A 25,890-nucleotide genomic window follows, 5' to 3' on the forward strand; every position below is an offset into this window, starting at 1 on the left:
AAAACACTAAGTTTTTAAGCTTTTAAAGAAATCAGTCCAAGATAAACTACTTCAGAGTTTTCTCCACCTTTAAGATAATATATAAGCTGTAAAACTCTACTGTATTGAAAAACCAACTGTAATCTTTTTATGGAAAAGAAATAACAACAAAAAATAATGTAGCTGCATAAGTGTTCGTACCTTTTTATAATAATAATAATAATAATAATAATAATAATAATAATAATAATAATAATAATAATAATAATAAAAAATTTATTTCTTAGCCGCTCCCTCTCCCGAAGGACTCGGGGCGGCGTACAATAAAACACATAAAAACAATAAGGACAATACACACACAGAATAAACGAACACGTGTACATGGAGGAGGTATAAAAAATAAGGAAAGACAATTAAAACAAAGTTTAAAATCCCCTTATAAAAGTCTAAAAGTCACAAAAATTAAAAAACCCATCAGGAGCAGTATGAACGAAGTATGGTTGAGCCAGGCCAGCTACTTGAAATAGGTGCGTCTTGAGCTTTATCCGGAAGGAGCGGTAGTCCTAATATCCGGGGGAAGGTCATTCCACAGGGCTGGGCCCGCAACAGAGAAGGCTCTACTCCTAGACGCCGCCCCCCGACATTGTCTGGTGGACGGCACCTGGGATGTTACTGGGTGCAGCATTAACCCATCACATTCAAGGTGATGGTAAAGAGTGGTCAGTACACCCCTGCCATCAATTATGGGGACCCTGATCAAGCCCATATGAAGTTCAGTTGTTCTATTAGAGAGATGTAATTATAGAAAGTGTTGAAGCTACAGGAATCTTGGACAAGAACGATCCTAGAATATTAGAATTCAACATTATGCAAGCACAAGCAATAGAATAAAATTGAACTAGAGTCTTGGATTTTAAGAGAGCTAATTTCAATAGCTTGGGAAGGATCCCATGGATGAGATGGGATTGTTTCTCATGGGAGAAACAACTCAAGAAGTTGAGGAGATTTAGAAAAGTGAGATTATAAAAGCCCAGTCTAGCACAATACCAATGAAAAAGAAAAATAACTTCACCACCCTTTCAATCATCTGAGCAAAAGTGCTTACTGGCACATAAAAATTCATTTCTGTCTCTGGAGGCAGCTGTATTGCAAGAAAGGGTTCTTGCCAAAGAGACTCACTAGGATGTGACACAGTGTCTCCTAGAGCACAGAGGTACAATGCCTGGTCCTCAAAGATGACATTGGTGAAGGAGAGGATGCTATTTTTTCGCTCATTAGGAATGATCAAGGAAACTCTCTCCCCTTCGTTGCTCTTTTCTTTTCCCTTGTATCCGCTTGCAAAGAAATGGGGAGGCTGGCTAGGGAACTGTCGGTACCAAAAGATGGTTTCACTTGTTTGAATATTGGGATGGGAGCAATTAAGCTTTACTTCTGTTCCATTGGATGCTTCTAGCAGAGGTTCTTGGATGGTTTTTTCAGCTTGGCAGAAAAGGGTCCCTGCATAGTCAAACACAGGCAAAGAACAGGTAGTCAACGTCTGTGCTCCCTGATGAAAGTGTTGGAAGATGATGGATCAAAGACATAACTTAGTAATTGTAATATAAAAAGTGATGAGCAGAAGAGCTCAGCCTGAAGGATTGATGGGGCTCTACCTAAGTGGATAAATCAACTGGGAACCAAATGGGCTCTTGATAGAAATGATTTAGTTAATTCCTGTGCTGTGCAAGGGTTAGAGGAGTGACATCCAACCTTTTGGACACTAGGGACTGGTTCCATGGAAAAATAAATTTCCTACAGACTGGAGGGAGTGTGGTTTCACATGGTGCCTGCACCCCACAGATGGGGCTTCACCTGTTTGTGTGACTTGGTTTCTGGCATGCTGTGGACCGGTGCCAGTCCACGGACTGGGGGTTGAGGACCCTCCAGGTTACAGGCCCTCCAAACTGACTTTCCAATCCATCTTTTCGATTATTTCAGTTTTTTTTTTTAATGAAGGTCTCTTGCCCTACAACCATCTATCTTATCTCTCTCCTGGAGGCATTGAAGCAGAAATGTCATCTCATAAGTAGAAACTGAGCTTTATAAATGGTCCACTTTTTCTAACCCTTCTACTCAAAATTCCATCGTTGAATTGAAATTGTGGACCATTACATAGCTAGAGGGGAAGTTGATTGCGATGGAATGTTCTGGGCATGTGATTAGAAGAATTCTCCGTCCATTTCATCTCACACCAGGAAGACAATTGTCAAAGTCAAGGTGGTTTGTTGTTTAAGTTCTTGGACTCAGGATGGAAACGCTCATGCTGAAGTCCTCACTTCAGTTGTGGGAAGCCCTGGGGGATCATGGGTTAGTCTTTCTTTCAATATTGTTTTGGGGAGCACAAAATGAGGAGACATCATACGTAAGGCACCCTCAATTCTTGGAAGGAAGGCAAAGCACATGTCAACTCACAAAGCATCCCTGGGCTGCTCTTGAGTTGCCATAGGAAAAGGGGGATGGAAAACTGATGAAATAGCATGGCAGCACAAGAAAGATGCACATTCCAGACTTATCTCTTTCAAGGCTGTATGCCAGGATTACATACAGCGGCCAGAGGGGAGTGATCTCTACAACCTGCAAAAATGCCCCGTTGGTGAATGTGACTGATGACACACCCTGGGGAGAGGGGGAAAACAGGGTTATGATTGGGGTTGTAAATTACATGGGGTCAGAGCTGGCTTCACTTGGGAACGTGCCAACGTGAAGTTCCTAATAAATAACTGGATTTCTTTTGAAGCTTGGCTCGAGGCTCATGATTTAATTAGAGCATCCATCAGAACCCTGACCGCACCAGGAACAAACATGAATACAAAATGTAACACCTGAAGCTGAGCCAAGGAGGAAAGTCTTGGAGCTACAAGAAAAGACCAGACCTAGAAAGAAAAGGAGAGATAGATGCCCAAAACGGTCGAAAGTTGATATCCTAAATTTTACTTACTTGACATGAGAGCCAATAATATTAGTGAGGAGGGTGCCAAATTCACAGCGAAGAACTGCAACATCTCAATTCGTAGAATGCAGGTGGTAAATGAACCCTTGCAAGAAAATGTCTTCTCTTCTTCTGATTCTCTCTGTTGTGGTTTTCTGTGTATTTCAGCGTAGAGTCCCGTGACTGTTTCATTGGCTGTCAATTATATGAAACCAGCTCCCCACACTGGTGGGAGAGTCAAAATTGAGAAGGCAACATAAGGTTTATTATGATGTTACTGTTCTGACCGAGGCTTCCCCAGAGCATGAAGCAAACTCCTGGTCCCGACAAAAAAAAAAAACCAACCCCTTTTATTTATTGACTGTGAATTCTGCTCCTTCACATCCAGCAAAGTCTTTCAAGGGAGGATTGACAGTCATGGACCTTATCTGGCTTGGAGAGCTGACAGGCCGATATGTGCAAACCTTGGCAAGGAGTCTCAGAGAGTCGCGAGCGAATTAAGCGAACTCATTGTCTCCTGCAAACTCCACTCCCCTTTCGCTCTTCTTTTATTTCCTCTGGGAGGGGCCACTCATTGTCCACCTGTGGCCTTACTCCCAAGTCGACCCCTGTTCTTTAGCTGTTCCCTTCGTCTGGCAACTCTGCACATTCACACACTGGGAACAGGCTCCAGCTGTTCCTCTGTCTCACTGATGTCTGACTCTGAAGGCAGCTGATAACTGGCATATGGCTCTGGCCTCCTCTCTTCTTCTGACACAGAGCCCTCGTCAGAGCCTTCCCCAGACTCCCAGACTGGCCCATGTTCCTCCCCAACCTCCTCACTGTCCGAATCTGCTGCCAGCTCTGCTGGCGGGCCACAACAGGAACACAAAAACTAGCCAATCATGAAAGACGGCAGGTGTTCTCACAGTTTGGAGGAGAGACAACACAGTTTGTCTGCCACAGTCTTCTCCCAATCATGGAACTTCTCTGATCAACAGTGGTGCCCACAGGGGTGTCAAAAGGACACAAGGTGAATATCTTGTTGAACCTCTTTATAGACACTATACTTTGAATTGGTGGTTGAACAGGATGTTATTCTGAAGATAAACCATAGGAAAGTTTTCCCAGAAGCTGGAATGAACTGCTCAAGAAAAGAGAGGAGAGAGCAATTCCTTGTAACAAAAATTGAGATTGAACGCATTCGGGCGCTCTTTAGGTGTGCCAGCATCCCAATGCTTGGAATTCTAGCCAGGGAAGTACAATTGTGAGGGGGAAAAAAGCAATGGATGGAAACTAATCAAGGAGAGAAGCAACCTGGAATTAAAGAGAAACTTCCTAGCAGTGAGGACAATTAACCAGTGGAACAGCTTGCCACCAGAAATTGTGGGTGCTCCATTACGGGAGGTTTTTAAGAAGAGACCGGACAGTCATTTGTCTGAGATGGCATAGGGTCTCCTACTTGAGCAGAGGGCTGGTCTAGAAGACCTCCAAAGTCCCTTCTAGCTCTATTCTGATTTCTTTTCATAGACGGAATGAGATTATATTACTTGTCACTCCTTTTCAATAATTATCTTACCTTGAGATTTATTTTTTTAAGAATTTAAAAAAATCCCACCAAGACATTGGATTTGTATTAGTGGTAATAGCAGTTACATTATTATTATTATTATTATTATTATTATTATTATTATTATTATTATTATTGTTGTTGTTGTTGTTGTTGTTGTTGTTGTTGTTGTTGTTGTTATTATTTTATATTATTATATTATTATTAAACTTATTTTCCAAAGCACCAGAAGGCAAGGCAAGAAACATTGGATGGAATCTAATCAAGGACAGAAGCAGTGGATGGAATTAAGGTGCAACTTCCTAACAGGGAGAATAATCAAACAATGGAAGAGCTCGCCACCAGAAGTTGTGTGTGCTCCATCAGTGGAGGTGTTTAAGTAGAGACTGGACAGTCATTTGTCTGAGATGGTGTAGGCTCTCCTGCTTGAGTAGGGGGTTGGACAAGAAGACCTCCAAGGTCCCTTCCATCTCCATTCTGTTTAAGATTAAGATGATCGGTGATTATTGGGACTTTTGTAATCAGTGAAGTGAGATCCAGTCCATCCAGAGTCTAAGAAAATGAACTAGAAAAAAAATCACAAAATATCGCAACCTGGCCATCGAAACTACACGGCTGTGGATGAAACATGTAAGAGTGATACCCATTGTCATCGGGGAACTTGGTACCAGGTCCAAGAATTTTACAAAACATATAAAGAAATTGCAGCTTTCTGCAACAACTCCGGCGGAACTGCAAAAAACTGTTCTACTAGGAACATCATATATTTTAAGAAGGTACTTGGTTGATACCTAGAGTGCTGGCAGCAACCCGTATCAACCATTAGCACCAGTCAATGGTATTTGTGACACATCTTTAAATGTTCAGTTGACTGAGTTTCATGTTTAATGAATAATCATGATTCCTTGGATGGAGGAGAGATTAGTTGGGACAGAACTAGCAAACTCTGTACAGAGTTGAGTTTGTTGCCACTTCATTGACTTTTGTGTGAGTCTGTATACAGAGATGATTCACTGTGGGCTTCAGAGCACAGAAATAAACAGCGCCATCCAGTAAAGAGACACTTCTAATGTTCAGGGGAACTGAATTCTGATTTCCCAAAGCCAATGTGGTGGAAAACTTTCCCTTCTGGAAATGATTATCCTCGTATCTGTAAGCAGTCAGAATTTCCTCAGGTCTCTGGTTTCCATATTGACGATACCAAAAAAGATTTGGAGAGGAGCTGGTAGTTGTGAAGTCACAGGACAAAATGGCATCTTCTCCTTCTAGGATTTCCATGTTCTTTGGGGTTTGGGAGACTGAATCACTTTGAGAAGATCCTTAAGAGAGGAAAAATAAAATCAGTACCTCAGAATATCCTCAGAAATTGATAGAGAGTTTGGAATGTATATCTTGGTCTTTTCTCATATATCATGGGAAAGCATTCTATATAGAGCTCATTTGTGGATAATGAGCAGAATCATTTACTTATCTTTTACATTTTTTCCAAATGAAAAAAAAAATCAAAATCTGAAATCAGCATTTTAATGATCCAACATTTAACAGAAAACCTTAAGGCACTTTCATTTTGGAGAAAGATCTTGAAAAAGAAATAACACCTATGGTTTTAAACCACACTCCTTTGGGTACAGAGGTTATTAGTTGTACAAGATTATACACAGAAGGCAGAGAAATGGAAATCAATGACAGCTGAAGTCGATATCCCATAGATTTTTTTTTTTTGCACCTTCAGGAAAGAATGGATGTACAGTTGTCAGGCGTTAGATCAAATGTTCACTTAATCCAACTCTTGATTTTAAAATGTCTTCATTATATTTCCTAGAGTTGAACCTATACTTTCTTAAACCATGAGTTTGTATTTCTGTTAATAAATTCAGAGGAGGAGGAGGAGGAGGAGAGTTTTTCAGTGGAAATATTACCTGATTTCAGGAGCAATAAAAAACATCCCAGAAAAATCAAATAATGGTTTGGTTGAGAAGGAAAGGACATCCTTGGGACTCTGAAGCAAATTATCCTCCTCCTTTGCTTCCTACACTTAGAAGAAGCTGCAATTGAGACTGTGGTTTCCTTTTGGGGCAAGCAATTGAGTTCATCATACATGCCCCCCCCCCTCTTTGTGGTTTTCAATTTAAGCAGGTGGTTTGAGAAAAGTTGGAGAAAATACGAAGTTCTAAACTGCCCTCTGGAGGACAAACATGTACTGACGGGTAAATTGTTTGGTTCTACCTTGCATCCATCCTAAAGCATTCTAAAGTGCTTAGGACAGTAATTCTCAAAACACCCAGGCGATGTGGCTGATGAGAACACAGGGAGTTCTAATTCTGAATGCCCCAACTGAGTTGAAGAAATTTCGATTAAACAGTGGAACAGCTGGCCCTCAGAAGTTGTGAGTGCTTCATTGCTGGAGGTTTTTAAGAAGAGACTGGGGAATCACTTGTCTGAAATGACGTAGGGCCTCTTGCTTGAACAGGGGGCTGGACTAGAAGACTCCCAAGGTCCCTTCTAGCTCCATTCTGATTTTCTTTCATAGGTGGTGTTGTGGCATGCCAGTAGCCAGCAGAGCTGGTAGCAGAGTCGGACAGTGAGGAGGTTGGGGGGAGCATGGGGCCAGTCCTGGGGACTGGGGAAGACTCGGATGAGGGCTCTGCGTTGGAGGCGGAGATGGGGCCAAGGCCATCTGACAGTGATCAGGTGCCTACAGAGCTAGATAGCAATGAGGCAGAGGAACAGCTGGAGCCTGTTCCCAGTATGCACATGCGCAGAGCTGCCAGAAGAAAAGAACAACTCAGAAATCAGGGAAGACTTGCGAGTAAAATCACAGGTAGAAGGTGATTGGCCCCTCCCATAGGAAATAAAAGAAGAGTGAAAGGGGAGTGAGCTTCTGCAAGAAACAATTCATTTGTTCAGTCATTAGATTCGTTTCAGGAGTGTGAAGATCTGTCCGTGAATCTCAGAGACTCTGTGCCCAGTCTTTCCTTGCACAGCATTTTGTTTAGAAAATATTGACATGACAGTTTTCTAAAATAGATGAGGTCTGTGGTCATAAATATTCCTTTGAAAGACTGTTTGCCGGGCCTTTGCTGAATGGGAATGAGAGGAATTCATTTAATAAAAGGGGTTTTGTCAGGACCAGGATCAAAAAGCCTCGTGCATAGAGATTATATTACTGTCACTCCTTCTCAATAATTATCTTATCTTGAGCATTCTTCTTTTAAGAATCAAATTTAAATAAATAAAAATACAAGACATTAGATTTGAATTGGTGGTAATAGCAGTTATAGTATTATTATTATTATTATTATTATTATTATTATTATTATTATTATTATTATTATTATTATTATTATTATTATTATTATTATTTACACAAAGACCCTACTCAATGAATTCTGTATACTTTAAACTATCACATTTAGGAAAGATCAAAATAATGCAATTGGGGGAAAGTGCAGAGAAGAGCAACTAAGATGATTAAAGGCCTGGAGACTCAAACGGTTGCAGGAATTCGGTTTGGCTAGTCTGGAGATTAACAGATTAACAGAGTTGGAAGCGATCTTGTAGGTCATCTAGTCCAATCCCCCCAGCTGCTGAGCGACTCAGATAGCGACAAACCCTATGAGTCGGCTATGGAGGAGGTGGAGGATCCTGGACAGGGTTCAGATTCAGAGCAGGGACCAGAGAGGCTGGTTGGCCACCAGGAGGCGCCTGAGGCATGGAGCAGTGGGGAAGATCGGAAGGAGTTTGTCTCTGACGCAGGATTGAGGAGGGTGGAGAAACGAAGGCAAGAGCTGCTCCGGAGACAAGCTCATAAAAGATAATGGTTGGGGTGTGGCCCCTCCCAAGAGCTTATATAAACAGAGATTTTGGGAGGAGACGTCTTGCAGGACACAACCGTTTAAAGTAATCTGCAGTACGTCTGGTCTGAACTGCTTTGGGTTCCCGTTTGGAACACGCTGGAGAAGCTATTATCTGTATCTTTCGGGGTCTGGGTTGCTGCCAAGGTTCTTATCTGTGAGTTCATGTTTGGGCTTTCAGCCACCAAGATTATAGTCCTGCCAATAAAGTGTGGCATTCCAGCTAAGCCTGTGTCGGCATTCATTACTGGACAGAGGGGGGTACGAACAGGTTTCCATGTTGATGATACCAAAAAAGGTATAGACTGGAGCTGATAGTTGTAAATGCACAGGGCAAAGTGGCATCTTCTCCTTCTAGGATGTCTATGTCATTTTGGGTTTGGGCCACTAAATCGCTTTGAGAAGTTCCTTAAGAGAGGAAAAACAAAATCAGTACCTCAGATTATCCCCCGAAATCGATACAGAGTTTGGAATGTATACTTGGTCTTTTCCCATATATCATGGGAAAGGATTCAGTATAGAGCTCATTTGTGGACACTAAGCAGATACATATATGTTCTGACCCCCCCTCTTCGCGCACCAAAGCACTCCAAGAGAAGAATACTGCTAAACGATTTATTCACAGTAAATTAACACACTGACTAGACCTTGGCAGCAATCCAGACTTCAAAGATAAGAAACAGACACGAGAGCTTCTCCAGCATTGGTAATTAAGTTGAATCCTGCACCAGCCTCCAGGAAAGTCACTCCTTATATACTATCTTGAGAGGAGCCTAATTACAATCACCTGGGTCCAATTATCTTCTGTATCTGCGTAGTTGTTCTCTACGTCTATCAGCCCTCCGTTTCCGGGCGTCCAGGACCAACTCCCTTGTCTCCTCCCCATTGATCCAAGGCATGACGTCAGGAGCACACTCCCTTTGGCTTTCACCGCTACTCCATGACTCAGGCGCCTCCTGGTGGCCAACCAACCTCTCTGATCCCTGCTCGGAGTCGGAACCCTGTCCAGGGTCCTCCACATCTTCCAGAGCCGACTCATAGGGCCCCTCGCTGTTGTTTGCAGCTCCAACAACTCCTGCTGGGCCACAACACATATACTTACATTTTTTCCCTATTAAAAATCAGATTTTAAAATGAACATTGTAATGATCCAATATTTAAAAGAAAACCTTCATGGTTCACTTCTTCTCATACTGAAGGGGCTTGCAAGATGGACAGGTCACAGCAGAGAGCTCTGACAAAACATGACCACTGGAGAAGGAAATGACAACCCACTCCAGTATCTTTGCCATGAAAACCCCATGGACATTACCAAAAGGCAAAAGGTTATGATGCTGGAAGATGAGCCTCTAAAGGTTGGAAGGCGTCCAATAATGATTGTGGGCAAAAGAAGAAAGGGACGACAGAGAATGAGGTGGCTGGATGGAGTCACTGAAGAAGTAGGCTTGAGCTTAAATGGACTCCAGAGGATGGTTGAGGACAGAAAGGCCTGGAGGAACGTTGTCCATGGGGTCGCAATGGGTCGGACACGACTTCACAACAAACAACATCAACACACGTGCAAGATCTTCCAAAAAATAAGAGAGTGAAAATATTACCTGATTTCAGGAGCAATAAGGAAAGTCCCAGCAAATTCAAATAATGGTTTGGTTGAGAAGGAAGAAGCATCCTTGGGACTTTGAAACAAACCAGCATCCTCCATTGTTTCCTACACTTAGAAGATGCTGCAATTGAGATTGTGGTTTATTTTGGGGGCAAGCAATTGAGTTCATCACACATGCACCCCCCCCCTTGTGGTTTTCAATTTAAGCAGGTGGTTTGAGAAAGGATGGAGAAAGTATGAAGTTGTAAACTGCCCTCTGGAGGACAAATATGTACCGACAGGTAAATTGTTTGCATCCATTCTAAAGCATCCTAAAGTGTTTAGGACAGTAACTCTCAAAACACCCAGTTGACATGGCTGATGAGAACATAGGGAATTGTAGTTCCAGTGTATCTAAATACCCCCACCTAAATAAGTCTCCATATCTAAAATAGCTTGGTTGTATGTGGGCTTTCTCTACTTGCGGGATCGCATCCTGCCCCATACATCCCTGCGACCAATTCGCTCTCACAGAGAAGGACTCCTCCGGGTGCCGTCCACGAAGCAGTGCCAGAGGGCGGCGCCCAGGAGCAGAGCCTTCTCTGTGATGGGCCCAGCCCTCTGGAATGACCTCCCCCCACCGACATTAGGACTACTACTGATCTCCGCTCCTTCCGCAAGAAACTCAAGACCCACCTGTTCCAACTAGCTGGCCTGGCGCAACCATAGCTCTATCCTCTAATCCCCCTGGCAATTTTAAATTTTAGGGTATTTTAATGTTTTTAACTCCATTAATTATTGTAATTATTGTGTTATTTTAAAATTGTTGTTGTGAGTTTTTATACCTCCTCCTGTGTAACATATGATATGTATTTATTGTACGCCGCCCCGAGTCCCTTCGAGGAGAGGGAGCGGCTTATAAGTGTAATAAAATAAATAAATAAATAAAATAAAAGGGGAACTGGAATTTGGCACAGGACTGAGGATAATTTACAATGGATACAGAAAGTCAACACATCCCTGCTATAATGCCATGTTTTTGAACTAAAACTCTCAAAACACGCAGCCAATTTGGCTGATGAGAATAAGGGGGATTGTAGTTCCAATGTATTTAAATGTACCGGCTAGATAAGGAATCTGCACCTTGGTGAAAAAAAGGCAGCTCTAGGATAATGTGATTGAGCTATACAAATTATGAAGGAATGGATAACTTCCTCCCCCCCTCTCCATCCCAATATTTTTTGTCATGTTTAATTAGGTGATTAAAAAAAAAATCTGGTGCTGAAATGAATTGCTAAGAAGTTGCATTTACAGAGGGATTCTATCAAGATCAAGTGAGGTACAAATACAACTTTATAAAGCTTTAATGAAACCACAGTTAGAGTACTGCATCCAGTTTTGATCATCACACTATAAAAAAGATGTTGAGACTCTAAAAAGAGTGCAGAGAAGAGCAACCAAGATGGTTAGGGGACTGGAGACTAAAGCATACGAAGAATGGTTACAGGAACTGGGCATGGCTAGTCTAGTGAAGAAAAGGACCAGGGGAGACATGATAGCAGTGTTCCAATATTTGAGAGGACGGGGTCAAGCTATTTTCCAAAGCACCTGAAGGCCAGACAATGAATATTGAATGGAAACTGACCAAGGAGACATTCAACCTAGAAATAAGAAGGAACTTTCTGATCGTGAGAATAATCAACCAATGGAACAGAAGTTGCCTTCAGAAGTTGTGGGAGCTTCATCGCTGGAGGCTTTCAAGAAGACTGCCATCTCTCACAAATAGTTATGGTCTCCTGCTTGGGCGGGGAAGGGGATTGGACTAGAAGACCTACAAGGACCCTTCCAACTCTGTTACTCTGTTAAATTCACCACTCATCTTGTCAATCACCCAAGCAGAAGTTCTCACGCGTACATTCGAATTCAGAGGTGGTGTTTTCACATCTGCCTTTCTTTCTTCTCTCTCTGGTGGCAGCTGTATTACAAGAAAGAGTTCTTGCCAAAGGGACTCACTAAGATGTGACACCGTGTCACCCACAGCACAGAGATACAATGCCTGGTCCTCAAAGGTGACTTTGGTGAAGGAGAGGGTGCTGTTTTTTCGATTATCCTTAGAAACGATCAAGGAAACTCTCTCCCCTTCGTTGCTGTTCACCTCTTCGCTGAATCCACTCACAACGTAATGCAGAGGCTGGTAAGACAACTGTCGATACCAATAGATGTATTCGTTGGTTTTAATTTGGGGGTGGGAGCACAAAAGATCAGTTTTGCTTCCATTTAATGCTTGTAGCAGGGGTTCCTGGATAGGATTTTCAGCTTGGCAGAAAAGGGTTCCTGTAAAATCAAACACGGGGAAAGAACAGGAAGTCAACATCTGTGCTCCCAGATGGAACTCTTGGGTGTCCTCGAATGAGAAACAATACAATTTACCGTATTTTTCGGATTATAAGACACACCTAAATTTAGAAGAGGAAAACCAAAAAGAGGTTTTTAGCCTCTGTGTGCCTCATTTTTGGCTCTTTTGAGGGGTCTTTTTTTCGACCCTTTCCCAGCTTTTTTTTCTAGCCATTTTTGAGACTTTGGGGCTCTTTTTTGAGGCTTTTTTGAGGCTTTTTTGGCCCATTTGGGGGGCTTTTTTGGTCTGTTTTCGAGGTTTTTCTTGGCCCATTTTTGAGACTTTCTCAGCCCATTTTTGAGGCTTTTCTTAGTCCACTTTTGAGGCTTTTTTCAGCCCATTTTTGAGCTTTTTTCAGCCCATTTTTAGGCTTTTTTGGCCCATTTCTAGGTTTTTGGGCCCATTTGTGAGGCTTTATTCAGCCCATTTTTGAGGCTTCTTTTGGTCTGTTTTTTTTTAAAAAAATGGGCCCCAAAAAGCCTAAAAATGGGCTGGAAAAAAAGCCCCAAAAATGAGCTGGAAAAAGGCCTGGAAATGTCCTGAAAACAGGGGATGCAGAGGCCAAAAAATGGCCAGCAGGTGGGTAGGACTTCAGCAATATTTGGTCTATACGATACACAGACATTTTCACCCCCTTTTGGGAGACAAAAAAGTGTGTCTTATAGTCCAAAAAAACATGGCACATGTCTTTATGGGAGAAGTTCTGAGCAAGTTCTCTCTCCCTGAAGGAGTTATTGGTTCTCTCTAGGTGTAAGTTACCACTATTTATCAGTTTGCCACTGGTAACTTCGGAAGGGATACCACTAGAAAAAGGTGAAAGGGTCACGTAACCTCAGTTTTCATTTACATGAAAGCTGGGACATGATTAGCGAAGTAAAGACAAGTATAGAGAAAGCTCAAACAGTGTCCTTCAAAATGAAAAAAAAAGGTCACGACTTAAGTCTGCAGTCACGACATAGTGTAGTGTATATGGGAGGAACAAGATACTCCCATATAACACCATTCCTGCGCGAGCTGCACTGGCTGCCTGTGGTTTTTCGGGTGCGTTTCAAGGTGTTGGTTACTATCTTCAAAGCGCTCCATGGCATGGGACCTAGTTACCTGCGGGACCGCATCTCACCTCATACATCTCTACGACCTATCCGCTCTCACAGGGAGGGACTCCTCCAGGTGCCATCCGCCAAGCAATGCCAGCGGGTGACACCTAGGAGTAGAGCCTTCTCTGTGATGGGCCCAACCCTCTGGAATGACCTCCCTCCCGATATTAGAACTACTAATGACCTCCGCTCCTTCCGACAGAAGCTCAAGACTCACCTGTTCCGACTAGCTGGCTTAGCCGATTGATAGTTCCATCTTCCACCTCCTGGCAAACATTTTATTGGGGATTTTTTTAAAGGGAATTTTAATTGTATTTGTATTTTAACTAAGAATTGTACAGTATATTTTTTACCTCCTCCGTCTACATCTATGTCTACGTCTACGTCTATACGTACACCGCCTCGAGTCCTGCCTAGGAAAGGGTGCGGTCTAGAAATAAAAGTTTATTTATTATTTATTATTATTATTATTATTATTATTATTATTATTATTATTATTATTATTATTATTATTATTACATCTTTTTCTATCCTGCTCTATGGAGTAGAGAGCTGGACTCTGACACTTGAAGAAACGAGAAGCATTTGAAATGTGGGTTTACAGGTGGCTGTTACGTATAAGATGGGTTGACGAAATCAGAAATGAGGAGGGGATAAGCCTCCCGGGAAAGTCAAGGGAAATCATCAAAGCCACTAAGAAGCAAAAGTTAGAATATTTTGGACATGTGATGCGACACCCAAAAAACTATGCCATACTTCCCCTTAATCCTCCATGGAAAGATTGAAGGCAAATGTGGTCCAGACAGAAGGAGAACATCATGGCTTCAAAATCTAAAGGAATGGTCTGGGCAAAACTCAGCAGCAGCATTTTTTTTATGCGGCTGTTGACAAAAGTAGAATTGCCAACGTCCGATGACGGATATGGCACAAGAAGAAGAAGTGCAGGTTTCAATTGGGAACTGAATGGGCTCCTGGCAAAGATGGTTTAGTGGATTCCTGGGCTGTGCAGAGGGTTTGACTAGAGGACCTCTAGGGTGACCTTCAAATGCATACGTTCTATGATTCTAGGTTCTTTTTTTTTTTAATGAACACTTTCCCTTCAACGACTTCCACCCTATGTTTCCTCTGGAAGGACTGATGGAGAAATATTACGTAATAAGCATCATGGAAGTTTTATAAAGAGAATGGTGAACTTTTTCTACTTCTTCTGCTCAAGTTCCGTCATTCAATTGACATTGTTGATCATTGCACAGCTCGATCAGCTGGAAGTTGATTTCAATTGATGTATTCATTGGTTTTTAATATTGGGGTGGAATAGAAAATTCTGGGCATATGATTACAAACTCAAGGTTTGTATGATTACGAGAATACAAACTCAAGGTAATCCGTTTCAAACTCGATTGCAGAAAATACAACTTCAGCAACAGAGTGGTCAATGCCTGGAATGCTCTACCCAACTCCATTGTTACATCCTCAAACCCTCACAGCTTCAACTTTAAACTGTCTACCATCGACCTCACCCCATTCCTAAAAGGTCCATAAAGGGGGCGTGCATAAGGGCACCAGCTTGCCTACCATCCCTATCTTACTGCTCTCATTTATCTGTATTTACTTCCTTTGTTTATGTTTATACTTACACCTGCTATCTTGTACATGTTTGACAAAATATAAATTAAAAAAAAATACTCTGGGTATGGAGAGGATGCAAATGTCCAGCTGTCTGCAAGGGGTATAAATCCTTCCATTCCCCACCATCCAGTCAGAGCTGGAAGAAGCTTCTTGGATGTGAAGCGAAACATCTTCAAAGAAAAAACCAGAAAGTATAGCTGATGCTTGAAAAAAAAGCAGCTTTGGGACTCTGGTGTATTTTACACCAGGAAAATATCTCCCAATGGATTTGTGAGAATCAGTGTGTTGTTCTAGTAAGCACTTCAACTAATGGTGGGAAAGATTGTGTTGAAATCCACCTTCAATTTTGGAAGCCTGTAGGATGATTAGGCTTTCTTCCTCAGACAGCACAGTTTTGGGGAGTGCAAAATGAGGAGAGGTCCTATGCAAGGCACCCTCAGTTCTGGGAAGGAAGGCAAAATACAAGAAGTAAAAATAAATACAAAATATCAAACCTTAAGTTCAGGCAAGAAGCAAAGTCTTGGAGCTACTACGAAAGACCTGGAAAAATAAGTGGAGACAGGTCCCAGAAATCCCGAAATATTACTTACTTGACATGAGAGCCAATAATATCAGCGAGAAGGATGCCAACTTCATGGTGAGGATCTGATACATCTGGGTTGAGGTGACTTAGTAAAAGCTTGTCAAAAAAAAAAAAAACAAGCAATCAGAAGAATCTTCTTTTCTTCTGGTGTCTTCTCACTGTTGTGGTTTTCTGTGTGTTTCAGAGTCCCGTGACAATTTCATCGGCTGCCAATTACATGAATCTAATTTGCCTTCATTTGTATATGAATTTGGCTCCCCGCATTGGTAGGAGAGTCTATATTGAAAAGGAAGGGAGTTTATTATGATGAAATGGAAAAAAAACCAGCCTATCACGTGAAATGTTAATACGACTTTATAATGCCTTGGTAAGGCCACATTTGGAATATTGCATCCAGTTTTGGTCGCCATGATGTAAAAAAGATGTGGAGACTCTAGAAAGAGTGCAGAGAAGAGCAACAAAGATGATTAGGGGGCTGGAGGCTAAAACATATGAAGAACGGTTGCAGGAATTGGGTATGTCTCGTTGAATGAAAAGAAGGAGTAGAGGAGACATGATAGCAGTGTTCCAATATCTCAGGGGCTGCCATAAAGAAGAGGGAGTCAAGCTATCCTCCAAAGCACCTGAAGGCAGGACAAGAAGCGATGGGTGGAAACTAATCAAGGAGAGAAGCAACCATCAATTCATATTTCTGTTAATAAATTCAAAGGAGGAGGAGAGTTTTTCAGTAAAAATATTACCTGATTTCAGGACAATAAGAAAAATCCCAGAAAAATTTGGTTGAGAAGGAAAGAGCATCCTTGGGTCTCTGAAGCAAAGCAGCTTCCCTCTTTCCTTCCTACACTTAGAAGAAGCTGCAATAGAGACTGTGGTTTGCCTTCTGGGTAAGCAACTAGGTTCATCCTACATGGCCCCACTTGTGGTTTTCCATTTAAGCAGGTGGTTTGAGAAAGGATGGAGAAAGGATGAAGTTCTAAACTGCCCCCTTCAGGACAAAAATCTGCCAACGGATAAATTGTTTGATTCTTCCTTTCATCTTTCCTAAAACGTCCTAATGGATTTAGGTCAGTAACTCACAAAATGCTTAGCTAAGGTGCATCTTATAGTCTGAAAAATATTGTAGTAACAGCAACAACAACAACAACAACAACAACAACAGCTTGGATGAATGAGAGGTTAGTGGGGCAGAACTCTCTGTTCAGTGTTGAGTTTGGTGTCACATCGTTGAGTTTTGTGTGAGTCTTTATATAGCCATCATTCACTGTGGGATTCAGAGCACAGAAGTAAACAGCTCCATCCAGCAGAGAGGCCTTTCTAATGTTCAGAGGAACTGAATTCTGATTCTCCAAAAATAAGGTGGTAGAAAACTTTCCCTCCTGGAAGTGGTTATCCTCTGAACCATATTTATAGGCACTCAGGATCCGCTCAGGTGTTTGATTTCCATACTGACGGTACCAAAAAAGGAATGGAGTCGAGCTGATAGTGGTGAAGTTACAGGGCAAAGTGGCATCTTCTCCTTCTAGGATTTCCAGGTGGTTTGGGTTTTGGGACACGGAATCGCTTTGAGAAGTACCTCAAGAGAAAACAAAAACAAAAATTCAGGACCTCCAAACATTTCCTGACATTGATTCACAGTTTGGAATGTGTATCTTGATCTTTGCATCTTCCTTTTCAGAAATATCATGGGAAAAGATTTAGGGCAGAGCTTGTTGGGGGACACTGAGGAAAACCATTTACTTCTCTGTCACATCTTTTATTTCCAAATTTAAAATAGGAATCTAGGATCTTTTTTAAAAAAAAAATCACTTAAATCGCTTAAAGATCTTCCAAAAGTGCAAGATCTGGTGAAACAGAGCTTGCCCAACAGGTTTCAACAAGATTCCTTTGTGGACCACATTTGTTAGAGTAATCTATGGCAGGCAGATCATAAAGTTTAAGAAAGAAGATAGATCACAGCTGAACTCGGTATTCTATAGACAGGTTTTGCACTTACAAGAGGTAATGAAAGTAAAATGAGCAGCGATTATCTCAATTTTTTAGTTGAAACATTATATTTTCAAAACTCTTGGTCTCGCTTCTTATACTTTGTTTATTGAGTCTGTATTTCTATTAATTGATTCAAAGGAGAAAGAAAGGAAGGAAGGAAGGAAGGAAGGAAGGAAGGAAAGAAAAGAAAGAAAGAAAGAAAGAAAAGAAAGAAAGGAAAGAAAGGAAAGAAAGAAGAGAAGAGAAGAGAAGAGAAGAGAAGAGAAGAGAAGAGAAGAGAAGGGGGAAGGATGGAGGACAACAACAATGGAATGAGAAACAGGGTTTTTCAGTAAAAGTATTAACCGATTTCAGAAGCAATAAGAAAAATCCCAGACTTTCCTAAACCATCAATTCATATTTCTGTTAATAAATTCAAAGGAGGAGGAAGAAAGTTTTTCAGTAAAAATATTACCTGATTTCAGGAGCAATAAGAAAAATCCCAGAAAAATCAAATAATGGTGTGGTTGAGAAGGAAAAAGCATCCTTGGGTCTCTGAAGCAAAGCAGCTTCCCTCTTTCCTTCCTACACTTAGAAGAAGCTGCAATAGAGATTGTGGTTTCCCTTCTGGGTAAGCAACTGAGTTCATCCTACATGGCCCCACTTGTGGTTTTCCCTTTAAGCAGGTGGTTTGAGAAAGGATGGAGAAAGGATGAAGTTCTCAACTGCCCCCTGGAGGACAAATTCTGCCAACGGGTAAATTCTTCCTTGCATCCTTCCTAAAAGGCCCTAATGGATTTAGGTCAGTAACTCACAAAATGCTTAGCTAAGGTGACTGACAAGAGGATGGGGAGTGTTAGTTCCAGGGTATTTTTTAAAAATATATATATATTTTTACTCTGATGGTATATGTTTATTCTTCCAATTTTGTGCGTATATGATTCACGTTGCGGTAATGACATGTAATATTAGATATGGATTTTTTTTCATAGTTCCCTGTGAAAGTTCACCCTTTCGTTCTCCACTGCTTTTTAAAGGTGATGGGGATGACTGCAAAATAATAATAATAATAATAATAATAATAATAATAATAATAATAATAATAATAATAATAATAATAATAACAACAACAACAACAACAACAACAATAACAAGAACAATAACAACAACAAGAGTAATGCAGTATCAGCAGAACTGCAAAAAACTGCACTAATCAGAACATCTTATATTTTAAGAAGGTACTTGGTTGATACCTAGGATGCTGGCAGCAAACCGTATAAACCATTAGCACCAGTCACTGGTATTTGTCACACAGTTGCCTCTTCCCCCTTGCCCTCTCTCCTATCCCTCTCTTCTTCTCTTCCCTTTCTCCTCTACTTCACATTCTTCATCTCATTTACTTGGTGTATTTCAGCCTGTGAGCGAGCTCCATTTTATGTTGATGGTATTTCTAATTCCATTTTAATATACATATTTAATTTTAGCATATATATTAGTATATATGCATACAACTGCCCCCCCCTTCCCCAAGCCTATTTTTGGCCGAGATGTAGACCTGGTTACGATTCCCAGCTGTTCTCATCATTATATTTATATAGTTATGAATCCTTATACACCCCAAATTTGCAGTTCTGTGTTTAGAATCTCAATAATTTTCCATTATGTAGAATAGTATTCTATATCTCCTTTATCTTTTATCTTTAGCATTAATCCGTCCATTTCTGCTCAGACTAGTATCTTCCTTATCCTCTCCTCCTCTGAAGGGGTGTTTTCTCTCTTCCACTGCTATGCATACACAATTCTTGCTGTGGTCAAGATGTGTAATATTAGCTATATTGTCCGTTTATCATAGTCATCTGATATAAAGGAACGGTTGGAAGAATTGGGCGTGCCTAGTTTAATGAAAAGAAGGACTAGGGGAGACAAGATAGCAGTGTTCCAATATCTCAGGGGTTGCCACTAAGAAGAGGGAGTCAAGCTATTTTTCAAAGAACCTGAGAGCAGGATAAAAAGCGATGGGTGGAAACTAATCAAGGAGAGAAGCAACCTAAAACTAAGGAGAAATTTCCTGACAGTTAGAACAATTAATCAGTGGAATAACTTGCCTCCAGAAGTTGTGAATGCTCCAATATTGGAGGTTTTTAAGAATAGATTGGACAACCATTTGCATGGAATGGTGTAAGGCTTCCTGTCTGAGCAAAGGGTTGGACTAGAAGACCTCCAAGGCCCCTTTCTACTCTGTTATTCATTTTTTTTTCTGTTAGAATTGAGGATACACTGTATTTTCATGAGGGGTCATGATGGCTCAGCGATTAAACGTGCTGAGCTTTACAGCTGGAAAGCTGAGAGCCCAAAGCTGACAGTACCCTCAATTCTAAGAGAAAAATCAGAATAGCAGAATAACAGAGTTGGAAGGGAGCTGGGTGGTCTTCAGTGGGTTCAGCTCCCCTTCCTTGCCTCAGATCCTAACTGAGATATGAAAATGTGATTAATCAGTAATTAGATTAGAATGCGATGAGAGTAGATGAATAGGTACCACTTCAGCAGGAAGATAGCAGGGCCTTGACATATAGTCATGCCAGCCACATAACCCCAGAGGTGTCTTTAGAGAATACTGGCTCCTTCGGTTAAGAAACAGAGATGAGCTTCGGCCCCTAGAGTCGGACATGACTGGATAGGGAAAACGTTTCCCTTTATATTTTTATGAATTGTAAAATGATTTTTAAAAAAAAAACACTTCCGTGAATGTATGCTGGCTGACAACTGTTGCTTTTTATATATACTGGCTGGTAATTCAGTGTTGCCCAGGTATTTATTTATAGGGGGAAATGTCCAGACCAAACATAATTTCTAATGTTGAATTTTCCCCCTTACCAGAGGGAGCCCTCTTGTGGAATACTGTAAAGCCATTACAGTGGCAACTCCACTGCGCTGCATAGTAGAAGCCATTTTATAGCCATACAGTAGAAGCCATTTTAAGGCGCAACATGCTGTATCTTAACAGAACACGCACCCCAAGGGGTTTTAGGGGTGTCTTACTCCCACAGTATTGTTCTCCAGAGAGTAAGTCATCTGTGTACCAAGTTTGGTTGAAATTGCTCGAGGCGTTCCAGAGTTGTGCTGCAACACACACACACACACACACACACACACACACACATACACAGCCATTTGATAGGTAGGTAGGTAGGTAGGTAGGTAGGTAGGTAGGTAGGTAGGTAGGTAGGTAGATAGATAGATAGATAGATAGATAGATAGATAGATAGATAGATGATAGATAGATAGATGATAGATAGATAGATAGATAGATAGATAGATAGATAGATAGATAGATGATAGATAGATAGATGATAGATGATAGATAGATAGATAGATAGATAGATAGATAGATAGATAGATAGATAGATAGATAGATAGATAGATGATAGATAGATGATAGATAGATGATAGATAGATGATAGATAGATGATAGATAGATGATAGATAGATGATAGATAGACAGACAGACAGACAGACAGATAGATATGATATGATATGACTATTTTTTCAAAAAATGAGGTACAAAGAAAAATTTAAAAAGTGGTGGAATACTAAGAGAAAGGCAAGGGGAAAAGAAAGAAATATAGTGTAAAGTGAGAAAAAGAAAGAAAAAGGCATGAACTTCCAACTCTCTTTAGCACAAAATAGATGGCTATCGAGACAGATTTGGTCCTTTTGAAGGTCTTCTGCTTGGTGGTCCTTTTTGTTTATTTTTTTTAAAAAATAAAGTAGTAAATTATTTGAGAAAAAAAAAACCTCCCTTCCTTCAGTGATGAAAAGGAAGTTTTACTAGAGAGCAAAGGCACCAGATGAAGCACTGTGGTCTCCTGAAACACAATAATACCAGGCAGCATCTTGAAAAGTGACTCGGTGGATGGAGAAGGAGCTCCTTTTTTGGTCCCTTGATATAAATAAATAGCCTTGAGGACTGGCCGTCTCAACTGTCTCCTCATAACCGAAGGCCAAGATACGAGGTCCCTCCTTTGGGAACTGTCGGTACCAAAATATATTTTCATTCAGCCCCAGTGAGAGATGTTGGCAAGAGAGATTGACTTCTTTCCCAACAGTTGCTACAACAAAGTGATCTTGGCTATGTTTCTGAGCTGAGCATTGAAGGATTTCTGGAAAAAAACAAAGAGGAACGATTGGAGGAATGAGAGAAAAATCCTTAAACATCAGAACTCTTCTGGTGCACCCTAATCACATTTCCATCCTAGGTATCTAATATTATAGCCCCATCCATCTTTTTCTACTCAGGAGAACAAGAAATAGTGGGCATTTCCATGTCACTCTTCTGTCGCTCGATATTTGTCCTCCTGCAATACTTTGAGAAGAAGACAACAAAAAGCAAAAATAAATGGACTCCGTTTCATGAAAGGAAGGACTGGGGTGCCATGATAATGTTTCATTAGTTTGCATCCATTGCTTCTTGTCCTGCCTTCGGATGCTTTGGAGAATAGGTTGACCTCCTCTTCTTTGTGGCAGCCTCTTAGATATTGGAACATTAGTGCAGAGAAGACCAACAAAGATGATTAGGGAACTGGATGCTAAAACATATGAAGAATGGTTGCAGGAACTGGGTATGTCTAGTTTAATGAAAAGAAGGACCATGGGAGACATGATAGCAGTGTTCCAATATCTCAGGGGTTGCCGCAAAGAAGAGGGAGTCAAGCTATTCTCCAAAGCACCTGAAGGCAGGACAAGAAGCAAAGGATGCAAATAATCAAGGAAAGAACCGCCCCGAGTCCCTGCAGGGAGAGGGGGGCGGTATATAAATTTAATAAAACTCAAACTCAAACACAAGAACCAACCTAGAACTAAGGAGGAATTTCCTGACAGAACAATTAATCAGCAGAATGGTTTGTGTTAAGAAATTGTGGGTACGCCATCATGGGAGTTTTAGGAAGACATTGGACAATCATTTGTCTGAAATGTATAGAGTCTCCTGCTTGACCTCCAATGGTCCCGTCAACTCTGTTATTCTGTTATACTGACAATGTGGGTACTGGTAGCAGACTTGAAGGACCATGTTAGGGTCAGATCAATCTGGAGAAGACATATTTATGTGGCTGCTCAGAGTTGACACCCGCTTGATGACACATAGCTAATTAATCAAGACCCACCTTTTCCAAATAGCTGGCCTGGCTCGACCATAACTTCGTAACGCTCCTGATGGGTTTTTTAATTTGGTAATTTTATTAGGGGATTTTAAATTGTATTTTTAACTGTCTTTCACTTAAGTCCATCCTCCTCCATGCACATATGTATATGTCTCTGTTCTCTTGTATATATGTTTGTCTTATGTGTATTTTTTATCTGTTTGATTGTACGCCGCCCCGAGTCCTTCGGGAGAGGGTTGCGGCTAATCAAATAAAATTATTATTAAATTATTATTATTATTAATCATTCTACCCACAGATACCATGGTTACGAAGTCTACTTGGAAATGTACCAGTGACAAAGACAAAGGCTTACCAAATGAGAAGAACGCCGTAATGACTGAAGCCAGAGCACCATGCATGGTTCCTTCTGAAGCTCCCTGGTTGACATAAACCGATTGGAACCCTTCTTTCCTTGGTAGTTTTCACTGAAGGCGACAAAAAGCACACATTGTTGTTTGTAACTGAATAAGCAGCAGTAGGACCGAAAGGAAAGAAAGAGGAGGAGACGAATGTAAGCTTAGATCTCAAGTCTAAGATGTTTGAAAGGGGAGAATGATCTCATACTTCCTGATGGGTGAAGGTAGACCAATGAGGATCAGTCTTTTAATTTTTAGCCTCGGTGTGAAGACGTCCCAAGCATTAGAACTTCTACTAGCAAGCGGGGTGTCCCCAAAATTTATTTTGCACTCACTCACCAGGTTCTTCTTCTTCTGTAACTAAAAATAGCAGTTGTTGTTGTTGTTGGTTGCAAAGTCATGTCCAATGCATCGCGACCCTGTGGACAATATTCCTCCAGGCCTTCCTGTCCTCTACCATCCCCCAGAGTCCATTTAAATTCCCACCTACTGCTTCGTTGAATCCATCCAGCCACCTCATTCTCTGTCGGCCCCTTCTTCTTTTGCTCTCAATCTTTCCCAGCATGAGGCTCTTCTCCAGGAAGTCCTTACTTATCATTAGGTGGCCAAAGTATTTGAGTTTCATCTTCAGGATCTGGCCTTCTAAAGAGCAGTCAGGGTTCATCTCCTTTAGGACTGACCGGTTGGATCACCTTACAGTCCAAGGGACTCGCAGGAGTCTTCTCCAGCACTATAGTTCTAAGGCCGCAATTCTTTGGCGCTCAGCCTTTCTTATGGTCCAACCTTCACAGCCATCCATTGCAACTGGGAAAACCATTGCCTTGACTATACACACTTTTCTTGGCAGGGTGATGTCTCTGCTTTTTAGTATGCTGTCTAGATTTGCCATAGCTTTCCTTCCCAGGAGGAAGTGTCTTTTAATTTTTTGGCTGTAGTCCCCATTGGCAATGATCTTGGAGCCCAGGAAAATAAAATCTGTCACTACTTCCATTTCTTCCTCATCTATTTGCCAGGATTTGAGAGGGCCAGATGCAGTACATGACTTAACGTAACGTAACGTAACGTAACGTAACGTAACGTAACGTAGCTTAGCTTATTTTAGCTTAGCTTAGCTTAGCTTACCTTAGCTTAGCTTAGTTTAGCTTAGTTTAGCTTAGTTTAGCTTAGCTTATTTTAGTTTAGCTTAGCTTATTTTAGCTTATTTTAGCTTAATTTAACTTAACTAGCAGTATACAACATAAAATCCATGGGGGGGGGGACGAACTCAAAGGTGCTTTTTCAAAAAGGCAACTGGAGTGTTGTTGTTTTTTATCTTGAGGAAGAAGAAGAAGTAGATGTTTCACTTCTCATTCAAGAAGGTTCATCTTCAGTTGCCTTCTTGAAAAAGCATCTATGGTCTGGATAACCAAGAGACAACAGAGAAGAGCACTGATGATGATGCTCCCAAGCCATCAGGAGGTCAAAAAGTTTAGATGGTGGCCATCACCGAATCAAAGCCATCTCCTTTTGTACAGGACACATGGAAGAGATCAAAACACATCTAGAAAACTAATCTTCACACTTTCCATTAAAATGAGAGGAAAAGTGGAAAGAAAGCATACCAAAGGTTAGGCCTCTTTCTGAATTTACAGAGCTTTGGGGAAAAAATGTGTTTTTCCAGATCTTGTTTCATCTTTCACATCTTTAGAGATGTTCTAACATTGCTTTGCTCCATCCAACACTGGAAGTTTTAAAGAAGAGATTGGATAATCATTTGTCTGAAGTGGTGTAGGGCTTCCTGCCTAAGCAGGGGGTTGGACTAGAAGACCTCCAAGGTCCCATCCAACTCAACTCTTCTCTTCTAGTCCATTCCATTCCACTCCATTGTATTCCATTCCATTCCATTCTGTTCTGTTCTATTCTGGATAATTTCCACCCTATCTTGACATCCAGTTTGCTTTCTACTAGGTTTTTGGCTCAGAATTATAAATTATAGGACTGAAAAGTTTCCATTATAGAAAAATCCACCATAAAGGGAGGCTTGGAATATCAGACCTATGTCGTCATCTAGTGGTGAGGAAGAAACAGTGGTGGGATTTGGAGTTTTCTCCAAACCAGCCATAATGTTAGCTGCAGGTTCTCCCGAACCCGGGCGAACCTGTAGCAACCCACCCCTGATTCAAATGTTGTGAGAAAGTGACTTGACCACATATAGTCAACATCATCCTCTAAATTCGTCTTATAAGGGAGATGGACAGTATGAAAATTAGTTAATTAATTCCTGAATTCTTCCATGACTCCCATGCACTGGAGAGTGATAGTCAATCTCACAAGCTTGTGGGTTCCTGATTTCATGTGAATCCATAATGAAACCGTTCTATTTAACTTTCTCTCTTAACAGAGTAACAGAGTTGGAAGGGTCCTTGGAGGTCTTCTACTCCAGCCCCCTGCTTGAGCAGGAAACTCTATACCACCCCACACAAAATGAGTGTCCATTTTTTTGTTAAAATCCTCCAGTGTTGGAGCATCCAAAACTTCTGGAGGCAAGTTGTTCCACTAACTAATTATTCTCACTGTCAGGACATTTCTCCTTAGTTCTAAGTTGGTTCTTGATTAGTTTCCACCCGTTGATTCTTGTCCTGCCTTCTGGTGCTTTGGAGAATAGTTTGACTCCCTCTTCTTTGTGGCAACCTCTGAGATATTGGAACACTGCTATCATGTCTCCCCTAGTCCTTCTTTCTATTAAACTAGAC

The sequence above is a fragment of the Natrix helvetica genome (assembly GCF_964273705.1).
Source record: "Natrix helvetica genome assembly, chromosome: Z".
Lineage (NCBI taxonomy): Eukaryota > Metazoa > Chordata > Lepidosauria > Squamata > Natricidae > Natrix > Natrix helvetica.